Source organism: Lethenteron reissneri, chromosome 27, assembly GCF_015708825.2.
Source record: "Lethenteron reissneri isolate LAM-NWPU_2019-01 chromosome 27, ASM1570882v1, whole genome shotgun sequence".
NCBI lineage: Eukaryota > Metazoa > Chordata > Hyperoartia > Petromyzontiformes > Petromyzontidae > Lethenteron > Lethenteron reissneri.
In genome coordinates, this window is record NC_083805.1 from 16,140,578 (window position 1) to 16,162,000 (window position 21,423).

The following is a 21,423-nucleotide window of genomic DNA, read 5'->3' on the forward strand; positions in this document are numbered from 1 at the left end:
GATTCCGCTCCCCCCCCCCCCACTCTGTATAGCCTTCAATGGCGAGTGGTGTGAACGAGCAGCTATGAAGGCCGACACGGCGCACGAGGGCGTGGTCAATACCGCCACGCCTGGCCGCCTTTGTCTTCACTGGTTATTAGATGTTTACACACCGTGCCAGGTACTCATTTGAGACTGGGTCGTAGCAGCACATTTTAAGGCCGGGACGGCACACGAGACGGTGGTGTGGTCATCACCACGCCCGGCCGCCTTTGTCTCCCGAGTGGCGAGATGTTAACTACCTCGCCTGGTATACAGGAGGCCGTGGGTTCGATCCCGAGCCTGACGCCTGCTGCTGTATATTTGGAGTTTGCGTGTCTCTCTCTCTCATCATCATCACGGTGGCTAGGAGATGTTAACTACCTCGCCTGGTGTACAGGAGGCCGTGGGTTCGATCCCGAGCCTGACGCCTGCTGCTGTATATTTTGAGTTTGCGTGTCTCTCTCTCTCTCATCATCATCACGGTGGCTAGGAGATGTTAACTACCTCGCCTGGTGTACAGGAGGTCGTGGGTTCGATCACGACCCTGACGCCTGCTGCTGTATATTTGGAGTTTGCGTGTCTCTCTCTCTCATCATCATCATCACGGTGGCTAGGAGATGTTAACTACCTCGCCTGGTGTACAGGAGGTCGTGGGTTCGATCCCGACCCTGACGCCTGCTGTTGTATATTTGGAGTTTGCGTGTATCTCTCTCTTCATCATCACGGTGGCTAGGAGATGTTAACCACCTCACCTGGTCTACAGGAGGTCGCGGGTTCAATTTCGGCCCGACTGACTGCTGACGAGACACTGAAATGTCGTAACCGGTCCAGCGTTTTGCTTGTGTTGAACCAATGCCCTGTGGCTGATGCGATGTGTAAATAAGTAATATTTTTTTTACTTTTTACTGGAAGGAGCCTCCTGGTGACACCAGCCCACAGGGGATTATTGTGTCCGTCCGTCCATCGTGCATGCAAAAATGGGAGGGGTGGGGCTGAGTGGAGAGGGGAGGGTGGGGAGGGGCTGGGTGGGGAGGGTGGGGCTGGGTGGGGGGTGGGAGGGGTGGGGCTGGGTGGGGAGGGGCTGGTCACCCCGTGGTGCCCTTATAAAACTCAACGTTTAACCTACTCACGCCGGCTTGTGCCCGCCCTCACAGTCGGACATATTTGCGGAATACATCACGCCGCCATTGACCCTGGCCATTTACCGAGCAACCCAACGTTCCTACCAGCTCCCTCCGCAGGAATGTGTTTTAAACACGCTTTTATGAAATGTACGAGTAATGGCAGCACTCCACGACTCCAGGAAGTGGCCCCGAGGCTTGCCATGACGTAAGGGACCGTGGCCAATTACAACCAACGTCAGTTGACCGTGGACAATTAGACCCAAGCCGAAACATAACATATAAAAAAGAATGTTTAAAAATATTTTATTTATTTATGATTGAAAATAGTATTGTCATCAGTATGACATAAGTATACCAAGTTAGCAGTCGATACCACATTGGGAAGTGGGTTAAAATTGAGTTACAAGATTTGAGGATACAGCAACGACAACAACAACAGACAGAGTGAGTTAAAAGAAAGCGTGTAAAAAAGCGTGTTATTTGCTTTTTCATGCGACGACGCGGACATGGGGATGAGGAGTATTCTCTATTGAGTAATCGTGTTGCCATGAGCTGTACGGCAAGTCCTCGCTTAACGAGTGCCGTTGACACTGTAACGCGTTTTCGTCGTGACGCGGTTCTTCCATTCGGGAACACTTCTGCCACAACCCGGAACGCGTTCATTGTGACACGGAACGCGCCGTTATAACGCGGTTTCTGAGCGGTCGGTGACGAACTACTTTGGGGCCGTCCATAAATGACGTCACGCACCTAGGGGGGGGGGTCAGATATTTGTGACGATGTGTGACGAGGGGGGGGGGGGGGTTGAGAAATGTGACGTCACATCAAAATGCCCAACTTTAAATATAGACAACGCGTTCTACTTAATTAAATCGACTTTTTAATAAATGTTTTCTCCTACAACATCAGAGTGCAGCGCCACATTAAATACGCACTACAATGACAATAGTGTAAAGCGATTTGAAACAATTTCTCAAACCTCCCCCCCTCGTCACACATCGTCAAAAATATCTGACCCCTCCCCCCCTATAAATAAGGCACCTATTCGCCCTATAGAACCTCCCCGCCCCCCCCCCCCCCCCCGGCCAAAATGATCAGAGGACCTCTAAAACAACAAGAAAGATTGCGCCAAAAGGATTTGCGCGTGTACGCATGTGTATACGTGTGTTTGTGTTTTCTTTTTGATGGCGTTAAATAGTGACCTCCTGCCAGCGGGCGTTCGACACTTCACGTGGCCTCAAGGTGCACATGGCCTGGCACAAGCGTCGTGGTGACGTCACCGCCGCTTAGTGGCGAATGGCGGTTGTTGTTGTTGTTGTTGTCGTGTGTGTATGTGTGTGTGTGTGTGGGGAGCGGTAGTGTAGTGCTTAACACGCTGCACTACCCAAGTTCGATTCCCGCTCACGGACTACACCGGTGACGATTCCATTAACCGGTGCTGGGCCTCCCCTAGGTCGACTCAGCCTCAAATGAGTACCTGTTACGGTGTGTAAACATCGCCGCTGGGGAGACAAAGGCGGCCGGGCGTGGTGCTGACCAACCGCGCCCTCGTGTGGCGTTACGGCCTTCATAGGTGGCTATTGAACCCGTACTTGCCCCAACAGTCTGTTCAGGCTATACGGGGGATCTTTGTCTTTTGTATGTCAGTCAACCCATGACACCCGGGTCTGTTCGTTGACCTCTCAGAGGGCCTTCTGACACGTCACGTGGCCTCTCCCACCTCTCCCCCCCTCGTCTCGCTCCCCTCCCCACCCGCCCCGACTGCCTCATGTCGGAGCGCCGCTCCTGGCACTCATCGCGTTACTCGGCAAGCACGCGCGCACCTGCCCGCCCCAACAGTCTGTGTTCACCTCGGGGGGGTGGGTGGTGGTGGGGGTGGTGGTGGTGGGTGGGTGGTGGGTGGGTGGGGGTGGTGGTGGGGGTGGTGAGGGTGGTGAGGGTGGTGGGGGTGGTGGGGGTGGTGGTGGGGGTGGTGGTGGTGAGGGTGGTGGTGGTGGGTGGGGGTGGTGGTGGTGGGTGGGGGTGGGGGTGGGGGTGGTGAGGGTGGTGGGGGTGGTGGGGGTAGTGGGGGTGGTGGGTGGGTGGTGGGGGTGGTGAGGGTGGTGGTGGTGGGTGGGTGGTGGGTGGGTGGTGGGGGTAGTGGGGGTGGTGGTGGGTGGGTGGGGTGGGGGTGGGGGTGGTGGTGGGGGTGGTGGTGGTGGGGGGGGTGGGTGGGCATGTGGGAGGTCTGCGGGGAGGGACCTTTATCCTAGCGCACCTGCCCGCCCCAACAGTCTGTGTGCAACTCGGGGTGGGGGGTGGTGGGGGGTGGGTGGGGGTGGGTGTGCGAGGTGTGCGGGGAGAGACCTTTGTCTTCACGCGCACGCGCGCGCTCGCACGTGCACACGCGCGCGCGCGTATTTATCAGTGTAAACATCGGCGCGTTATGCAAATGGAGCGCGATAAATAACGCGACGATGGAAACGCGCGGCGCAGTAAAGCGGCGACGCGGCGCCCGCGAAGTGCTCGCTAGGGGAGCCCGCGCGTAAATAAAGCGCGCTAATTGCCTCGTTAGCGCGCGCGCTCTCGTTAGCGCGCCTGAGTTACGGCCGCGTGCAGGTGCCGCGCCGCGCGAGCCGCGCGCTACTAAAGGTGCTTGTCGGATAATGAGCCGCAGACGCACGGAGACAGACAAAGATACCCCCCCCTGCTCCCCTCCCCTCCGAGTGTACCCCTTGAACAGACTGTTGGGGCGAGCGCGATGTTTGCGAGCACCTATGCACAGACACACACACGCGCTCTTACATACAGACAGACACACAGACAAAGATCCCCCTGTAGCCTTCACAGGTGTAGGGGCAAGCGCTGTTAGCGAGCACCTATGCAGAGCCACAGACACACACGCGCTCTTACACACAGACAGACACACAGACAAAGATCCCCCTGTAGCCTTCACAGGTGTAGGGGCAAGCGCGGTTAGCGAGCACCTATGCAGAGCCACAGACACACACGCACACACGCTCTGACACACAGACAGACAGACACACAAGACAAAGATCCCCCTATAGCCTTCACAGGTGTAGGGGCAAGCGCTGTTAGCGAGCACCTATGCAGAGCCACAGACACACACGCGCTCTTACACACAGACAGACACACAGACAAAGATCCCCCTGTAGCCTTCACAGGTGTAGGGGCAAGCGCGGTTAGCGAGCACCTATGCAGAGCCACAGACACACACGCACACACGCTCTGACACACAGACAGACAGACACACAAGACAAAGATCCCCCTATAGCCTTCACAGGTGTAGGGGCAAGCGCTGTTAGCGAGCACCTATGCAGAGCCACAGACACACACGCGCTCTTACACACAGACAGACACACAGACAAAGATCCCCCTGTAGCCTTCACAGGTGTAGGGGCAAGCGCGGTTAGCGAGCACCTATGCAGAGCCACAGACACACACGCTCTGACACACAGACAGACAGACACACAAGACAAAGATCCCCCTATAGCCTTCACAGGTGTAGGGGCAAGCGCGGTTAGCGAGCACCTATGCAGAGCCACAGACACACACGCACACACGCTCTGACACACAGACAGACAGACACACAAGACAAAGATCCCCCTATAGCCTTCACAGGTGTTGGGGCAAGCGCAGTTAGCGAGCACCTATGAAAACCGGCACGGCACACGAGGGGGTGGCCAACACCACGCCCGGCCGCCTTTGTATCCCGAGTGGCGGTGTTTACACATCGCACCAGGTACTCGTTTGTTAAGGCTGAGTTGACCTAGGGAAGGCCCAGGATCGGTTCAGATATTCGTCACTGATGTTGGCCGTGAGCGGGATTCAAACTCAGGGCTACACACAATAATTACAACAGCAGCCGCCATTCGCTACTCAGTGTCAATGACGTCACCACGGCTCCTGTGCCAGGCCAGGTGCACGTTGAGGCCACGTGAAGTGTCGAAGGCTCGCTGACTGGAGGTCACGTGACAGCCCCAGGTGCCACGGGTTGACTGAGATGACTGGCAGATGCCCCACCGCAGTGCCCCCTACTGTGCCAACTTGCTGTGTTTTAACCGCCCCGGCGCTGCGCTCGTTGTTGTGAGCGTCGCTCCTCTGCCCTCCGTTGTTGTTGGATGTCGACTGCCTCCAGCTGCCCAGCAGCAGCAGCAGCAAGCGTCCTTCACGAGCCTCCTCCATGTCTGCAAGACACATGCATATAAACATCAAGTTTACGACACATTCATATTTACGTTATCTAACCCAAAAAAGCCTGAAATCCTGAATTATGGACATACACACATTTACACCTACATACATACACACATGCATATACCGTTAAAATAGATACATATGTATGTATACAACTTAACATATACATACACATAAAGATAAAGGCTGCTTGAGGCTCTATTCATCTCATTCCCCTCCACGCACTCCCCTACCTCTCTCCTCTCATCTCACTCCACTCCCCTCCACGAACTCTCCTACCTCTCCCCTCTCATCTCACTCCACTCCCCTCCACGCACTCTCCTACCTCTCCCCTCTCATCTCACTCTACTCCCCTCCACGCACTCTCCTACCTCTCCCCTCTCATCTCACTCCACTCCCCTCCACGCTCTCTCCTACCTTTCCCCTCTCATCTCACTCTACTCCCCTCCATGCACTCTCCTACCTCTCCCCTCTCATCACACTCCACTCCCCTCCACGCTCTCTCCGGCCTCTCCCCTCTCATCTCACTCTACTCCCCTCCACGCAATCTCCTACCTCTCCCCTCTCATCTCACTCCACTCCTCTCCACGCTCTCTCCTACCTTTCCCCTCTCATCTCACTCTACTCCCCTCCACGCACTCTCCTACCTTTCCCCTCTTATCTCACTCTACTCCCCTCCACGCACTCTCCTACCTCTCCCCTCTCATCTCACTCCACTCCCCTCCACGCTCTCTCCTACCTTTCCCCTCTCATCTCACTCTACTCCCCTCCATGCACTCTCCTACCTCTCCCCTCTCATCACACTCCACTCCCATCCACGCTCTCTCCGGCCTCTCCCCTCTCATCTCACTCTACTCCCCTCCACGCAATCTCCTACCTCTCCCCTCTCATCTCACTCCACTCCTCTCCATGTTCTCTCCGGCCTCTCCCCTCTCATCTCACTCCACTCGCCTCCACGCACTCTCCTACCGCTCTCCTCTCTTATCTCACTCTACTCCCCTCCACGCACTCTCCTGCCTCTACCCTCTCATCTCACTCTACTCCCCTCCACGCACTCTCCTGCCTCTCCCCTATCATCTCACTCCCCTCCACGCACTCTCCCACCTATTTCTTTATTTCACGATCAGAGGAAACAAGAAGATACTCGGTGTAGTCGGCACTTTGCTTCGTTCATCATTTCGGTTTTTTCCCAATGCTTTGCTTTATGTGCCCCCCCCCCCTTTTAAATGAAAGATTTCACGAAAGATTTCACGCTTTGCTCCTTCATCTTACCCCCCTCTCTCTCGCTCTTTATCCCCTCTCTCTATCCCGTCTCCCTACCCCCCCCCCCTCTCTCTACCCCCTCTCTCTACCCCCTCTCTCTACCCCCCTCTCTCTACCCCCTCTCTCTACCCCCTCTCTCTACCCCCCCTCTCTCTCTACCCCCTCTCTCTCTCCCTACCCCCTCTCTCTACCCCCTCTCTCTACCCCCTCTCTCCCTGCTCTATGTCTATGCCCCCCCTGCCCACCTCTCTCATCCCAGCCAGTGATGGTCGTGATCAGCGTGTGCGCGTGCGATGAGAGGTCGATCGATCGGCTGGACTGATCATTGGGCCTCGCTCCTCATTCCTACGCCGTGGAGCGACGCCTCCATCATTTTGTTTAGAGTTCATTTGCAATGGTACAGTGGTACCCCGGAGATCGAACTTAATTCGTTCCAGAAGGCCATTCGAACACCGATTTGTTCGAACACCGAATACATTTTCCCCATAAGAATGAATGTAAATGACATTAATTGGTTCCAGACACAAGAAATCTCTCATTATAAAGCATTTTTACACGAAGTTTACTGCAATTAAATGCATAAAATCACACACAAAAACAAGAAACACAATAAATAAATGGAATAAATGAATAAATATATGGAATAAATGAAATCAATTAACATTGCCCTTCTGGGGTTCTTTGTTTTTTGTGCCTCTCTTCTGCCACTAACTGTGAGTCGCTTGAGCTCTTTCTGACTAAAAACTTATCTAAAGAGACGCGTATGGCACGCTGGCCATACGCGTCTCAGCCGTACAGGTTCTTGCAAGTCGCGATTGCCCCGTTCGACCTCCGAATTTCGTTCGGTTTCCGGGGCAAAAAATTTTCGGAAATGTCGTCCGAACACCGATTTGTTCGAGTTCTGGTGCGTTCAATCTCCGAGGTTCTACAGAATTTTGATTCGTTGCACGGACGGCGGTCCCGTTTCGCCAGTTGCCCGGCTATTTTACACCATGGATCTGTGGCGCTGCAACAACAACAGACAGAACACGTCAATGTTACTGAGAGCGATTAAAACATCGTCCTTGAGGAATATTGCACCACGAACAAACGAGGTATGCAACGGTCGTAGACGAAAATGCAAATCAGTAAAAAGAGCAAAGACGCCAGAGAAAGTGAGGTTCAGGTGCAGGTAGAGTGTGAGGTGCAAGTAGACAGTGAGGTTCAGGTGCAGGTAGAGAGTGAGGTGCAGGTAGAGAGTGAGGTGTAAGTAGACAGTGAGGTTCAGGAGCTGTGGATGAGCTGCGAGGGTTTTCTGAGAATCGTGGAGCAGCAACGCAGAAGGAAATACTGAGCGGGGTGGGGGGGGGGTGTGGGGGAGTTCACCAAACAAAGTTTTACCAAAATGATAACCCTGGTCAACAACAAAAAAAACATTTTTTTCTGGCCTGGACTTTTGCAGCTGTTTTAGACTAATTTCATGGTGCTGCTTTCAAATCTGATCTCAGACTTGCTCTATCACATCATTTTTATGCTATCGGCATACCCCATTTTCATTAATTTCACCCGAAATGAACTCTGTCACTTATGATTGCAAGTTGTTGCGAGTCAGTGACTGCTTTAGTGTTAAAATATGGTGCTGTATTTTTAGAATAGTGTGTTTATAATATCATTTTATGTAGATATCCACATTTATTTAATATTTTTCTTCTGCAGTTTTTATTGAAAATGCAATATTTGATATCTCAAAAACCTGATGTGATAGATAAAAACTGATGCCAGATTTGGAATCAGCACCCCAAATGTACCTTAAAACCGTTGGAATACCTTATGCCAGAAAAAGTGTGTTGACCAGTGTTATTTTTTTAGTCGGAATAAGGAGACACTTCTGTGGCTATGGCAGCAAGTTAGATGATCTAAGAAGAGGAAACAGAAGCAGGGTCGTGCGTGTGACATGAATTCTGTGACGCTCTTCAAAATGCATCTGTGCTCACAGTTATTAAGGTTGCTAACGTTCACTTAGTTTATGCCTGGACTTTATTCATGCACGGGAGCCACGCCGAGTCGTAGGACTGTTGTTTTTTTTCCAGCAGAATCAGAATCTTTATTTAGACTGGAGGAGGATGAGCTATGGAGCTCTATGGCACAGATGTCTACGATGGGGGGGGGGGGGGGGTTGTTGTTAAGATGTTCACGGCCAGTGAATTACGAGTCGTGTTTATTGTGATTCACGCAGGGGAGGAGGAAAGCACATGGAGGAAACCCACGTCTTGTGCGAGGGGGCAACGCTCTATCCCTCGTGCAGATGGAATAAGCTAATAAGCGATTCGCCCACTTGCTGTACTACCTTCTCCTGGCCAGCCAGGGTATGGCCCTGACTTGACGCGCACGGGAAGGGAGTTTGACAACTTCTGTGCGTGCTGCCAATGGGATCTTGTTGCCAGTATCAAAATGATGGGGGAGGATGGGGGGTGATAAGAATTGGCCTTTCTGGCATTAAAACAGGAGGCGTTCAGATGTTCACGACACCAAATATATAGAAATTGCAAAGCAATAAAGTCTACGTTAACCGCACGTGCTTGTGACAAAACATGTGTAATGCGAGCGTAAATGGGGTTGTTGCTGGGCTCTGGTCCAATCACACGGCCCGGGGTATTGGGGGGCGGAGCCTGGTCTGCGGGGCGTGTGGGAGGGGCCACCGTTCACCTCGGCTCCAATGGGAGACGAGGTGAATGGGGGCGGAGCCAGCGGGGTAGTATGGGAAGGCCGGATCTGACGATCCAGAAGGGGAGGAGTCAGGGTCACGTGGGGGGAATGTATATAAGTGGGAGCCCGGAAGAGATCAGGGGCAGTCAGGGAAGCTAAGAGGCTGAGCCACGTTGGGTGGTGAGGAAAGATCCGCGCCATCGGCCACGTAGGCCGAAGGACCTCAGCATGCCGTCGGCCAGCGGTGTGTGGAGTGCGGGAATAGAGGAGCTAACGGAGGAGCGTGCGGGGCACGCGAGAGGGAGGGAGAGCGTGTGTGGCACGCGAGAGAGAGAGCGTGCGTGGCACGCGAGAGGGAGCGTGCGCGGGGCGCGCACGAGACGACACTGGTCCGAGAGGAGGCCAGTGGGGGTGCGGAGAAAAACTTGAATAAAAGACAAACTGGAGACCAGCATCGCCTGACGAAGTCTTTTATTACACATGCGAAGAAATGTGCTCTGACAATGATATATTTGAAACTGATTGGCCTCCACCAGATGACTGCTCAGCCCGAGCGATTAACACTTCGATTCTTGCATTCGCCTTTGTGCTCTTCGCCCTTTGGCGTTCTCTGGCCTAACACTGGCGAGACGAGGTCATGATGAAGGCTGTCTCTGGTGTAGGCCAATCAATTCCAAAGGCAATTGCAGATATTATTAGCAGTGCCGCTTTTGTGTTTGCATGTTTTTTTGCCACAAGTACGTGCGGTTACTACGGACTTGATGGCTTGCAGTGGCGATCGATTTGGTGGTGTGAACATGTTGACGCCGCCTGCTTCAATGTCGGAGGGGGCTGGATGGGGTGGGAGGGGCTGGGTGGGGAGGGGAGGGTGGGGAGGGGCTGGGTGGGGAGGGTGGGGCTGGGTGGGGAGGGTGGGGAGGGGCTGGGTGGGGAGGGTGGGGCTGGGTGGGGGGTAGGAGGGGTGGGGCTGGGTGGGGAGGGGCTGCGTGGGGAGGGTGGGGCTGGGTAGGGAGGGTGGGGAGGGGCTGGGTGGGGAGGGTGGGGAGGGGCTGGGTGGGGAGGGTGGGGCTGGATGGGGTGGGGTGGGGCTGGGTGGTGAGGGGTTGGTCACCCGGTGGTGCCCTTTTAAAACTCAACGTTTAACCTACTCACGCCGGCTTGTGGCCCGCCCTCACAGTCGGGCATATTTGCGGAATACACCACGCCGCCGTTGACCCTGGCCATTGACCGAGCAACCCAACGTTCCTACCAGCTCCCTACGCAGGAATGTGTTATTATTGTTTCATCACGGGGTGCGGTGATCCGCCAAGCCTCGCCACTGCCTCCACACAGTGCTGGGAGGTTTACAGGCAGCCAGCCGCGTGCAGCAGCCGCAGCAGCAGCGTCAGCCACCACCGCCGCTCGACTGTTAATGACTTTGCAGATCACCTGCGAATCACAGACGTGGCGGACGAACTACTGTACAGAGGATGGAAAGTGGAGCGCACTCGGGATTACGCCGAGAGACGGGCAGACACGTAAGTTAGACGCGACATTTAAATACGTTCTCTTTGGTTCTTTCGGTAAAGTCACGTGGGTATTAAAACAATAAAATAGATCACGACGTTTTGGGCGCAACACAAGCTTCCGTCATCAGGTGGGAAAGCTTTATTCTATTCTAGTCTATTTTCTACCCACGTAACTTTACCGAAAGAACCATTGGAATATGGATTTCTGCAGTCACGAAAGCTTCAAATCAAGATTGAGATTTGTGTTTGGTGTTGTGTTATATGCAGCAGTAGATGAAGCGTGGTTCTACAAGCGTGGAGAGATGCCCAGGCGGCAGGGAACGGAACGCGTGGGTCAGGCAACACGCACAGATCATAAACATCGTGTCTGGTCTTCGTCCAGCAGTGGATAGACCCTGGCTGACGACGATGATCGTGAGTGGAAACTTCCGTGCATTGTGACGACAACAGCGGGCGACGCACCTCAAACAGGCCTCGTGTTCTTATCGCACCCGTTCACAGCATACTACTCACGTGTCTGTCCGGGGCGTTCGATAACGTGTACGTAAACAGCTATTTGACCATACTTCACCTCGCCGGTTGTTGTGGGTTGGTGGAGGTGGGGTCTCGTAGACGCGGGAGAGCATAGAAGTTCGGTACAACAGCGTTTTTTTGCTGCACGTGTACTCTGCTGCCCACAACGCAGCCTCGCACTCACGGCAGCCTATAGCACCTGCTATGCACGGTGGTCAGCCATCCCAGCACTAACCACGCTCGGTCCCTGCTTGACTTCCGAGAGAGTGGACGTGTTTCCCGGTGGCCTGATTCCTCTATTGAACAAATATCTAACTCAGCGCCACGAAACACATTGTCCTGCGGAGGGAGCTGGTAGGAACGTTGGGTTGCTCGGTCAATGGCCTGCAGGGTCAACGGCGGCGTGGTGTATTCCGCAAATATGGCCGACTGTGAGGGCGGGCACAAGCCGGCGTGAGTAGGTTAAACGTTGAGTTTTATAAGGGCACCACGGGGTGACCAGCCCCTCCCCACCCAGCCCCACCCCTCCCACACCCCACCCAGCCCCACCCTTCCCACCCAGCCCCTCCCCACCCTCCCCACCCTCCCCTCCTCACCCAGCCCCACCCTCCCCATCCAGCCGCTCCCCACCCTCCCCTCCCCACCCAGCCCCTCCCTGCACGACGGACGGACGGACACAATAATCCCCTGTGGGCTGGTGGAACCAGTGGGTTCCTACCAGTATAACATCCAATCAAAGTAACGCATCAATGCACAGCAACTTATACCAAAACTAAACTATTTTACTTTACAAGGTAAGGCCCGCTGAGCTGTGTGGCTCTTTGTCAGAAGCGACCCGTGCTGATGTTGATTCGAATGTGGAGGGGAAACCCGGAGGACCCGGAGAAAAATCCACGCAACCACGGGGAGAGAGAGAGAGACACCGCCAAACTCCAAATATACAGCAGCAGCAGGCGTTGTGAGGGTCGGGATCGAACCCACGACCTCCTGTATACTAGGCGAGGTAGTTAACATCTCCTAGCCACCGTGATGATGATGATGATAGAGAGAGACACGCAAACTCCAAATATACAGCAGCAGGCGTCAGGGTCGGGATCGAACCCTACGACCTCCTGTATACTAGGCGAGGTAGTTAACATCTCCTAGCCACCGTGATGATGATGAGAGAGAGAGACTCGCAAACTCCAAATACACAGCAGCAGGCGTCGTGAGGGTCGGGATCGAACCCACGACCTCCTGTATACTAGGCGAGGTAGTTAACATCTCCTAGCCACCGTGATGATGATGATGAGAGAGAGAGACACGCAAACTCCAAATATACAGCAGCAGGCGTCGTGAGGGTCGGGATCGAACCCACGACCTCCTGTATACCAGGCGAGGTAGTTAACATCTCCTAGCCACCGTGATGATGATGACGGGGTGACCAGCCCCTCCCCACCCAGCCCCACCCCTCCCACACCCCACCCAGCCCCACCCTTCCCACCCAGCCCCTCCCCACCCTTCCCACCCTCCCCTCCTCACCCAGCCCCACCCTCCCCACCCAGCCGCTCCCCACCCTCCCCTCCCCACCCAGCCCCTCCCTGCACGACGGACGGACGGACACAATAATCCCCTGTGGGCTGGTGGAACCAGTGGGTTCCTACCAGTATAACATCCAATCAAAGTAACGCATTCACTGCACAGCAACTTATGCCAAAACTAAACTATTTTACTTTACCAGGTAAGGCCCGCTGAGCTGTGTGGCTCTTTGTCAGACACGCAAACTCCAAATATACAGCAGCAGCAGGCGTCAGGGTCAGGATCGAACCCACAACCTCCCGTATACCAGGCGAGGTAGTTAACATCTCCTAGCCACCGTGATGATGATGAGAGAGAGAGACACGCAAACTCCAAATATACAGCAGCAGACGTCGTGAGGGTCGTGATCGAACCCACGACCTCCTGTATACCAGGCGAGGTAGTTAACATCTCCTAGCCACCGTGATGATGATGATGATGAGAGAGAGAGACACGCAAACTCCAAATATACAGCAGCAGACATCGTGAGGGTCGTGATCGAACCCACGACCTCCTGTATACCAAGCGAGGTAGTTAACATCTCATAGCCACCGTGATGATGATGAGAGAGAGACACCGCCAAACTCCAAATATACAGCAGCAGGCGTCGTGAGAGTCGTGATCGAACCCACGACCTCCTGCATACCAGGCGAGGTAGTTAACATCTCTTCACGTGCCCGCGTGCGACAGCCGCTCCGGCTGCTGCAGAGAGAAGCGGTCTCAGCCAGCGCCGATGAAGGACGGCGCCGCACACGAGGATGTCAGCACTGCTCCTGGCCGCCTTTGCCTTCCCAGTGCCTGTAGAGGAATAACCCGCGGTACGTCGGGGTGCGTCCCTGCAAGGCGCGACGGCGAATATCGAAGCGACGTCAATCGAAACGATGCACGGGGGGGGGGGGGGTGTAGGTGGAGGCGAAGATTCAGAGGCGACGGATACGAGAGAGGACGATGCTGTCGACGACGTAGGTGTGGGGTCGAGGCGACGCAGATCAGGTAGCGGTGTTCATACAGGGCGCTTAAAAAAAACAGTTTTTCACTTATATGGGACTATCGTATTTAATGGGAAAAGAACGGATAATACACTGTGACATGATAACAACTGTGATGTTAACAGCTTAAAGAGTCTCCACTTGTTCGCCATCATTGTCAACACGTGCCTGGAATCTTCTCCAGGTGGTCTCCGGGGACCCGGAGGCCCAGGCACATTTCTCGTGGCGTTGTTGCAAATTCTCAGAAGTGTTCACAACAAATTGCAGCGCCCCGTAATGAAGTGACGACGTCTTTTTGCGAAACGACGTAAACGTGGTGGGAGACGTACGTCAGAGTATGACTGCAGGTCACGCAACGTGTGAAGGGCCGATAAACGTCCTAGACTGCTAAGAATTCTGTACCGTCCTGCGTGAAACTTAACCACGGATAGACACGTGTGCCATCACCACCGACACACGTGTCCATGCATGACCCGCGGAGCGCACGCAACATGCTACGTGCATGCGTGCGTAATGTCCAGGCAAGGAGGACATCAAATTGGAGCAAAGATTACAGAGCTCATCCATGTCCTTAACAACTCGGACATGCCGTGCAAGCTGCTCTATCTATCAACCACGGGCTGGTCATCTCTAAAGATGCGCCTGCCATTCAGCTACTCGGGTAGCGAAATGAGGCTGGCCCACGACTCGCCAATGAAAGTTGAAAGCGAGAATGTTGTTCGCCGCTCGCGGCTGGGATTGACCTCTTCGCCTTTCTCTCGCGGCTGTCGAGAGCGTCATTGGGTGAGCTGTGAGGCTGTGTGGCTCATGCAGCAGCCCCCGGTCCAGACCCTCTCCAAAAACGAAACCATGAACACTGAGCGACGTCGCTCTTTTTTCAGAAACGACCTGGTCCGCCACAAGTGATGGCTCAACGAAGTGGCTTATCACGTGGAAATGTATAGCAGCCAAATACTCTAAACGCGTGGTGATGTTGATTTTAAATGTGGAGGGGGAAAGCCGAAGGACCCGGAGAAAAATCCACGCGATCACGGGGAGAGAGAGAGAGAGACACATGCAAACTCCAAATATCCAGCAGCAGGCGTCAGGGTTGGGATCGAACACCACGACCTCCTGCATACCAGGCGAGGTAGTTCACATCTCGCCACCGGTCACGAAGGATGGAGGGAGGAGTAGGAGGAGCTCCCAAGAAACGAGACCTCTGACTGCGGGGTGGAGCTCGCCATCCCAGCGCGCAGTTGAATACCACCAGTGCCGCGCCATCGATATTAGCATCATCAAGGGGGTGTGGGGTCGGAGGATAACAGAGCCCCTGACCTTTGACCCCATGGGTCCGATGTCCAGATTTGCTGAGCATTACTGCGAGGTCCTGGGGGATGACGGGGAGCGGGCAGCAGTGGCGGGGGACGTTATCCATGGGGGCTTGCGGAGTCTCAAGCGGATGGAATCGGCGGGACCCCCGTGGCGTCCTGGCAGGGCTGACCCAGCCGGACTTTCCGATATCCCCAGGGGGAGACGCGAGCACCGTGCAGAGAAAGCGGGCAGGGGAAGAGTAGGCCTTGACTCAGGCTTGCATTTAGTGTTGAAACATCGGCAGGTATTTAAGTACTTGTACATATTCTTTGGTTCTTTCGGTAAAGTCACGTAGTTGGGAAAAAAATAAAACAAATCACGACGTTTCGATCGCAACACAAGCAATCGTCATCAGGTGGGACTACCACAGCAAGAAACAATTGCTGAATAAGGCGAGAGAGCTGCCGTGGCACGAGGTTATATAGACTATAGTATAGAGTATAGTATAGACTAGTCTATACCAAAGAGTATGGATTGCTGTAGTCACGAAAGCTTCAAATCAAGATTACTCGTACTTATTTCTCGTTTAACTTTTTCTCTATTTTGTACTTCCTATCGGTTTTTTTTGCATCGTTTGTTGTTGGAACGTGTCTCCTCCCTCCTCCTCCAGTCTCAAATAAATATTCTGATTGATTCTGATGGAGCCTCGATTGAGTGGCTTTCTGGAGAACTCCCTTGAGTGGAAGCGTTGCCGTGGGCTGATGAGGCGACGGTAGTGGCCACCGTGTGTGCCGGGTGGCAGCACCACCGCTCGGGGTGGCGACATCGTCAGCGCTTGCTGGGAAAACGTGCCGGCCGAAGAGGTTTATTGGACACAGCCTTCTTCTTGGTTCTTTCGGTAAAGTCACGTAGAAGGGAAATAATAAAATAATAAAAATAAAACATAATAAAATAATTCTCACGACGTTCCCGGCCACAACGCAAGCAGCCGTCCTCAGGTGAAGAACAGGTCTGTCGGGAAGACAGCGTCTGAATTGAGACGATGTCTTCCCGACAGACCTGTTCTTCTGAAACGTCGTGAGAATTATTTTATTACGTTTTATTTTTATTATTTTATTATTTCCCTTCTACGTGACTTTACCGAAAGAACCAATAAGATGAATCCCTGCAGTCACGAAATCTTTAAATGGATACAGCCTTCTTTGCCAGACACGCTGAGAATAAGCCTGTGGCCTTAACAGACTGTTGGGACAAGTGCTGTTAGCTAGCGTCTGTGAAGGCCGGCACGGCGCATGATGCGGTGGGTGGCCAGCACCACGCCCACAACCGCCGTTGGCCACGAAAGTGGCGGTGACGTCACCACGGTGCCTGTGCCAGGCCAGGTGCACTTTGAGGCCACGTGAAAGTATCGAAGGCTCGCTGACATGGCCACGGGATAGACTCAGGTGCCATGGGTTGACTGACTCAGATGACTGACAGATGCACCAACTGTGCCCCATACTGTGCCATCTTGCTGTATTTTATCCGTCCGGCGGCTCCGCTCGTTGTTGTGAGCGTCGCTCCTCTGCCCTCTGTTGTTGCTGGAGGGCGACTGCCTCCAACTGCCCAGTAGCGTCCTTCACGAGCCTCCTCCATAGAGGCCGATCTTGACACCGCTGGTACCAGTCATCGGCAAGTCCACTCAGCTCCCACATCCTTTTGTGCCACATCAGTCCATCTCTTTTCCAGCCCGTGCTGCACCCGTGTAGCCCCCTCGATCCGGCCAAACAGAAGCTGCTTGGGCATGCGATGCGGTGGCTGGACATGCGAGCTACGTGACCCACTCAGACGCGCTCACTCACGCTCACAAATATCCCACGTATCGCCTTCACAGACTGCTGGGGTAAGTGCTGTTACGAACCGCCTACAAAGGCATGGAACTGCACACAAGGGGGTGATTGGTCAGCACCACGCTCGGGCACCTTTGTCTCCACAGTAGCGATGTTTGCACACCGCACCAGGTACTCATTTGAGGCTGAGTCGACATAGGGGAGGCCCAGAACCGGTACAGATAATCGTCACTGGTGTTGGCCGTGAGCGGGAATCGAACTCGGGCCCCCGGGTTCGTAGCGCAACGCGCTAACCGCTACACACTCACACCCACACACGCACCCACCCACACACGCGCACCCAGACTCACCCACGCACACCCACCCACACTAACCCACACTCACCCACGCACCCACCCACACACCCACCCACACACCCACCCACTCACCCACCCACCCACACACGCACGCACGCACGCACGCACGCACCCACCCACCCACACACGCGACCCACACTCACCCACGCACCCACCCACTCATCCACACTCACTCACCCACCCAGACTCACCCACCCACCCACACACCCGTACCCACACTCACCCACCCACCCACACACCTGTACCCACACTCACCCACGCACCCACCCACCCACACTCACCCACACTCACTCACCCACCCACCCACACCCACACTCACCCACCCACCACACACCCACACCCACCCACCCACGCACACTCACCCACGCACCCCCACCCACCCACCCACACTCACCCACCCACCACACACCCACACCCACCCACCCACGCACACTCACCCACGCACCCCCACCCACCCACCCACACCCACACTCACCCACCCACCACACACCCACACCCACCCACCCACGCACCCCCACCCACCCACCCACACCCACACTCACCCACCCACCACACACCCACACCCACCCACGCACACTCACGCACGCACCCCCACCCACCCACACCCACACTCACCCACCCACCACACACCCCACCCACCCACCCACGCACACACCCACACCCACCCACCCACGCACACACCCACACTCACCCACACCCACACTCACCCACCCACCACACACCCACACCCACCCACGCACACTCACCCACCCACACTCACCCACCCACCACACACCCACACCCACCCACCCACGCACACTCACCCACGCACCCCCACCCACCCACCCACACCCACACTCACCCACCCACCACACACCCACACCCACCCACCCACGCACACTCACCCACGCACCCCCACCCACCCACCCACACTCACCCACCCACCACACACCCACACCCACCCACCCACGCACACACCCACACCCACACTAACCCACCCACGCACCCCCCACCCACCCACACCCACACTCACCCACCCACCACACACCCACACCCACCCACGCACACACCCACCCTCACCCACCCACCCACGCACACACGCAGGAGGCGACGTTCAAAGCCTCAGCTGGGGGGCAGTGAAATTGAAAGCGAGGCGCGAGGCCCCCGCGCTAATGAGCCATTGGTCCCCCCCCCCGCTGCCCCCCAACCCGCTGCCCCGCACAGCTCCCTGCCCCGGGCCGCGCTGCCCCCAGTGCGCATCTTAGCCGCGCTGCCCCGCTGAGCCCAGAGCGACCCCCCCCGTCCCCCTGCCCCTCCCCTCTATCCCCCTGCCCCTCCCCTCTATCCCCCTGCCCCTCCCCTCTATCCCCCTGCCCCTCCCCTCTATCCCCCTGCCCCATCCTTCCCCTCCCCTCCAACTCTTCCAGTCAATGCCCCCTCCTCACCTCTCTATCCCCGCCCCTCCCCTCTATCCCCCGCCCATCAACCCCCCGCCCCTCCCCTCCATCCCCCGCCCCTCCCCTACATCCCCCGCCCCTCCACCCCCCGCCCCTCCCCTCTATCCCCCGCCCATCCAACCCCAAACTCTCCCCTCCCCCTCCTCACTTCTATCACTCCCCCGCCCCTCGCCCCCCCAAGTCTTCCCCTCCGCCCCCCTCCTCACTTAACCCCCCCCATTCCCGCCCCTCCCCCCGGACGCTGGGGCGAGATTCGGGTGCACGTGGGCGACTCATCGTCGGCGTCGCGTTAATTGATGTCGCGTTAATTGATGTCGCGTTAATTGCTCATTAGCGGCCCGCGTGTCCCTTCATTATCGACCTGTCGCACGTGACGCGAGCGCGCGCCCGTGACGGGAACTTGCGGCCGCGCGCACGCGTGTGTGTGTGTGTCTGTGTGTGTGTTTATGTGTGTGTGTACGTGTGTCTGTGTGTGCGTGTCTGTGTGTGTGTATAGTGTGTGTGTGTCTGTGTGTGTGTACGTGTGTGTGTGTCTGTGTGTGTGTGTACGTGTGTGTGTCTGTGTGTGTGTACGTGTGTGTGTGTACGTGTGTGTGTGTACGTGTGTATGTGTGTACGTGCGTGTGTGTCTGTGTGTGTGTGTTTGTGTGTGTCTGTGTGTGTGTGTACGTGTGTGTGCCGTGTGGGTGTCTGTGTGTGTGTGTTTGTGTGTGTGTACATGTGTGTCTGTGTGTGTGTACGTGTGTGTGTACGTGCGCGTGTGTGTACGTGTGTGTACATGTGTCGTTGTTTATACAAGGGTGTGTGTACATGCGTTTGTGCACGTGTGTGTACGCGTGTGCATGTGTACGTGTGTGTATATATATATACAGCCCATGATGGGCAGCAGTGGCCCCATCCCATGTGCCCCCCCCCCCCCCCACATGGGCGAGCCACTCAAGGTCGACTTGAAGAGTTTCAAATTACGATCGGGGGTGGGGGGGGGCGCGGGGGTGTGTGTGTGTGGGGGGGGCGACTCAGCCCATCATCCTCAGAGGTCGCTAAAATCATCTACTGATCTGTGACGAATCAATAGCGGTTGTCCTTTAAGAGAGACCACCTCCCGCCCCGCCCCCCCGGCCAGAGTAACGTGGAATTCACCCTCAATCGATGCTGGTGTCACCACGTAGGACGCTTGACTTTTGGGGAGTGCGGGAATGGAATCCGTGGGCTCTCAGCACCGCACCGGCGCCTCCACGCCCCCCCCTTCACGCACCCCCCTCCACGCACCCCCCTCCACGCACCCCCCCTCCACCCCCCCGACGCCCCCCTCCACGCACCCCCCACGGCCCCCGAATCAATATCCCTCGAGTTGTTTACGCGCCGCGTCATTTGCACATTCATGAAGTGGACCGCGTTTCTCCGCTGTCGTGTTTCTCTCCCGACCACCTCCTCCGCCACCTCCTCCTCCACCTCCTCATCCTCGCTGTGTTTGTGTTGAGGCTTCACCACCCCCCCCCCATTCTCCAGTCCGCGGCGCGCACGGCTTCGCGACCCCCCTCGTGATGCTGCTGCTGCTGCTGCTACTGCGTTCCCACGGGCACCGAATCTATCCGCTCGCCTCGCGTCCCGTAACCGGGCAAATGGACCGAGTCCTCGTTTTCTCCCTTCCCCATTGGCAACCTGCAGGCTGGAGGAGGAGGGTGAGCCCGACCCGCGTGGCTCGCTGTGCCGAGCGACTCACTCGGGGAGCTTTCTCACTCTCAGCCGCACGTGCATCATGGATCAGCTGTGCAGTGCGTCCTGGATGATGTTGATGTTGTTGTCCCTGCACGTGCTGGTGGAGGCTGTCACGTGGCTCTGTGGCGACGTGGGGCTTGACGTGCCACTCACACTATATATATATAAAACATTGACGTACATATGCATTCATTTAATTAATACAAATGATTGTGTGTGCCTGGTGCTCTGTGTAAAAGCATTCGCTACGTAAAATAAATTGCGCGAAACGTCGCCTATTTCTAGATGTACAATTATTATTTTTTTAAAGGTGACTGTTATATTGTTTTGAGGTTGTGTGTTTGTGCGCGTGTTAATTGTGCTTGTGCACCGCTGTCAATACAGCAGCAGCAGCAGCACCAAATGATTTGTTTACACTTCCAGCTGGGGCCGCTTGAAACGTAATCATAATAACAATGGCCATGACGTCTCGGAGGCACGGGTGTCTGTCTGCGTGTCCCTTGAACTTCTCTCGCACCGGAGAAACTCTCGCTCTGATTGGCGTTCGTATCTCGCATGTGACAACTTCAGGGGCCGACTTCCATACTCGATTAGAATTTTTAAAAAAAGTTTGGCTGGCTGGCCTGCTCTGGCCCGGACGGACGAACGGTCAATCACCCTCCAAATCACGTGCGCTTTGCTTGTTTATAATGAACACAGGTTCACAGAAATACCCGTTAAACCTCTTTCACGGTCGCTTTCCCTGGCGGGCGCCTTAGTAGCAGTCTGGCCGCAAAAGCCGAGTCGGGCCTGGGTCGTTTAGAGCAGCAGTCCCCAACCCCCGACCACTACCGGTCCGTGGCCTGTTAGGAACCGGGCCCCACAGGTGATAGCGGTGAGTCCGAGCGTGGCCCGCCCCCATTGTCTTATTATTCACCACTTCCGTCCGCGCTT